We start from the raw sequence: 4,376 nt of genomic DNA, 5'->3' as shown, positions 1-4,376 counted from the left end.
AATGTCTAATCATGTTAAACCTTGTGTACACGTTGTGTGGACGTTACCACTTTGACATCTATCAGACGTTGGATTTTGGTCACTTTCCAACACAACCTAAAAATCAACCAAATATTAACATAATTTGACGTCGTTACTGGATGTCAAAATAACATTGTCCTTAGACACTGGCTAGACATTTAATTTTGTCACCTGACATCACAACCTAAACCTAACCTAATATTAATTGTGTTATGATGTTGTGTGCCTGCTGGGGTAGTTCACCAAAAACTGAAAATTCTGCCATGTCACCCTTTACTTGTTTCAGAACTGTCTGATTTTCTTCTGTTAAACACAAAAGAAGACATTTTTTAGAAACATGAAAAACTGTAACCATTGCCTTGCCTTGCCTTACTATTACTATGTTTTTTTCCTTCTATGGAAGTTAGTGGTTAAAAAGGTGCCACAAACTGCATTGGTTTACTAAGTAAAATTGTTCTCTAATATCTACATAGTAAGTTTATGGCTTCGGTAAGTAAAAATCTCCAGAAACCAGGTTTTATAAGCTCATTTATTACCCCACAAAATACTTATTGAATCAGAATGTCCATGATTGACCATATAAGCCTTGTGTCGTGAATATTAATGAGCTCCACTCTGAAGTGCCGCTCATACAGACACACACACACACACACACACACACACACACACGCACACACACACACACACACACACACACACACGGCATGATGTACACTGAACAAGAACAAATTTAAACCCAATCTGAGTAACGTTAATCTATTTTGCTCACCAGATCTATTGTGGATAAAGGCTAAATTATAATTAAACTTAACAAAAGAGAGTGATAGAGATGTATGGCATTGTAAGTTCCCATGAACCGGAAGCTGTGATCGTTATTATGTTTGTATTGTGATGCAATTTCTAGACTAAGAGAAATGGAATATTAAATGAGTAAACAGTGTATGTGGTTTGTTTTTTCTACTTCGAGCTGAATTGATGGCGTAAACAGGTGCGGATTTAACCAATAAGTGGGGTAAGCAGCTGCTTAGGGCCCCAGGAAAGGGGGCCCCAAATAAGTACTTAAAAGATTCTATAAATAATATAGTTTTCTATCATTTTTTTTATGGTGAAGGTCTAACAAATAAAATTATGTAATTATTACATTTGTGCAAATGTGCCCCCCTCCCTGAATCATGGATAATCATACATCAGTCAAATCAGGTTTACTTTTAAAAACCAAAAAAATTGCTTAAATGGGCCCCAAAACACTAAATCCGCCCCTAGTAGTAAAGAAGGCATTTCATGGAGAGCAACCTAACAGACTCCTTCTGCTCACCATTTCTGTTTGTTGTCAAACTGACAGTTGGATGGGGCGTGGTTAAATATGTTAGCCACGCCCATTTGCTAAAATATACATAATCTGACAATTTACCTGAAAACAAACAGGAAGTGCATTTTCAGATTTCAATTAAATATTAGAAGCGCAAACTTTTCTGTTTCTTAATGACATGCACAGATGAATTGTTCACCACAAAACTAGCACTGTGAGCTAACAAAATTATATGGTTAGTTTTGATTTCTCTGGACTTTAAAAATAACAGAGGAAAATTATCATTGATGTCTCACAAGAAAATGCTGTTGCTTATCAAACGAAGCATGAGGCGTGCATATTAATGATCTCAGAGACTTTTATGATTTCAGAGCTTGATGATATGGCTGCTCGTCAGGTCCAGATGAATGACCCAAATTAGGCATACATGCAAATACAGAGGGCATAGCCATGAGTCTATTCACAGTTTGTTTTGTCTTCTGATTGGCCTGTTGTCCATTGGCTGGTTTTACACTCGTGGAATTTACATGAAAACGAGGAAACAGTGGTGTCTGGGGCTCACAGTATGTCCATTTCCATTTACTAATGTTTTATTATTCTACTATGCCTTGGTATACCGAAATTTTCATTATAGGACAATTTTAAAGGGTTTCCGATTTCTTAAAAACATCTTAAGTGTTTAACAGAAGAAAGAAACTCATAAAGGTTTGGGCTTGGAGCCACTTGTGGGTGAATAAATTAGCATTTTTGTTGAGCTATCCACTTGTCCATGACAAAAGAAAATATAAACACTTTTAATAATCTAGCCTCTTATTTTAATGTGTATTTGAATAACTTCTGTCACTTATATATATATATATATATATATATATATATATATATATATATATATATATATATATATATATATATATATATATAATAAAAAATGGCTGAATTGCACTTCAAATTTCAAGGTTCAATTTTGGTGGTCTGGCCTTTTTGTCATTACAGAATTTTAAAACAGAAATAAAGCTAAATTGTTGCTTTAGAGGTGTATCAAATGCATTTTTATTGTGTAGGTGTTTTTTTTTTTTTTAAATATGATGAAAAAAGTATTTATAAAAAAAATGCCTCTAATAGAATCAGGCTGTAGTAACATTTATTTCAGTGCAACGGCGTAATCTTAAGTTATTGTCCAAGAACACTTTCACGCTTCATTAAACTTGTATATTACTACAGCACTAATGTCTTAGTTGAGGCTGCATGATATTAATTTAGCAACGAACAATCAATAGGAAATCCCAGTGTGACGCAGGAGAGGTCAGACAGAGAACAGCTGCCAAATTAGAGGTGTCAGCCCTTCCTGAACACAGCCAACTAGTGAGTAACACCTTTAAGGGACATAAAGTCGAACACATCACCTTGCGCATACGCACAATCTGCAGCACAAAGCGCATCTGCAGATGATAAGTCAGAGATGTGGTCTATAATGACTACAGCTAATTGTAATGAGTGCTCAATGAAGTTAAAAGCAAAGGGCCACCATTAAGATGTAATTAGCATCCTCCTGGCAACTATTACAAGCAAAGAAACAATGCTGATTTCCCCCAGGAATCAACAGCCATTCAGCATGTTTCTAAAACGCTTTTCCTTCTGTATCCACTAAAGTTCATTAGAAGCAGACTGTGACAAATCCAACATCATAATTACAGTTCTCCTACAAACATTTTCCAACATTTTCCCCCATAAAATGACACCGTGTTTTTTTTTTTTTTTTAGATCAGTGGAAATGAACTGATCCAGAACTAAAGGTAATGCTCAGTGTATCTCTGCCTGTGGTTTATGGGATAGGACAGCTCTGGCATACAGTGATAAGAGGCATTGCTGCACTAATATAGAGTGAGAGATTTATTGGAAAGCAACTGCGGCTCATTAGAGGAGAACCTGTCTCCAGAGCTCCATTTGTAGTCTTTTACTTTTGGCCAAAATACTTCGCCAAGATACTCGGTGCCATGAATTCTGCCTATTATCTGAGTGTAAAGCTGAGCTTAGTAAAGAGGACTAGCAGTATGCGTCTAGTCCATTAGTAAGGTTTTTACTAATGTTATATGAAGTCCCTTTTACTTAAGGAGGCTGCATTTATAAAAATACATTCGAAGAGTACATTTTGGAAAAGTTATTACAATTTAAAGTAACTATTTCAGTTTTGATGATCAAGAAACTAAAATAATTATCAATACAAAAGATTGTGGCTAATTCAAATGTTGGGGGTACTACTACTACTACTACTACTACTAATAATAATAATAATAATAATAATAATAATAATAACCAAAAGCTTAAATGAATACAAATTTTAATGGTTAAAAGTAGAATATACAAATAATTTTATAAAATGTTTTTCTCCGAAGGCGCTGTTGACTTAAAATGCTCACCAGATGTTGATAACAACCAAATAAAACCATATATGAAAAGAAAATAAATCAAATTAGTTTACGAATTAAGTCATGCATAATAAAATCAAATGATGTAGGAAAAAAGTACTTAACACATGAAAAAAGGGAAGTGTAAAAGGCAGCCCAGACAGCAGCTGAAATCTCTCAGTCGTTCTTCAGCAGCCCTCTGCCCTTCGTCAGAGTAAATTAATATTAGCTGCTTCAGTCCAACATCTGCATTATCAGGATGATGAAGATGAAACCTGGGTGGATGTTTCAGCACGACAATGATCCAAAACACAGATCAAGGAAATGCTCAAATGCTTTCGGAGAAACAAAATCACATAATGTAGACTGAAGCAGCCAATCCTAATTTACAATGATGAAGGGCTGAGAGTTGCTGAAGCAGATCTGAGAGATTTCAGCTGCTGTCTGAGCTTTCACTGCCTTTTTACACCTCCCTTTCCTCATGTGTTCAATACTTATTCCCTGCATCATTTCATTTTATTACACATAACTTCATTTAAAAACTAATTAGATTTGTTTTCATATATGGATTTCTTTGGTTGTTATCAACATCGGAGAAAAATGGTGACGTGTTCAATACTTATTTTAACCACTGTATATGT

This window comes from Danio aesculapii, chromosome 14, assembly GCF_903798145.1.
Source record: "Danio aesculapii chromosome 14, fDanAes4.1, whole genome shotgun sequence".
Lineage (NCBI taxonomy): Eukaryota > Metazoa > Chordata > Actinopteri > Cypriniformes > Danionidae > Danio > Danio aesculapii.
This window is presented reverse-complemented; position numbering follows the sequence as displayed.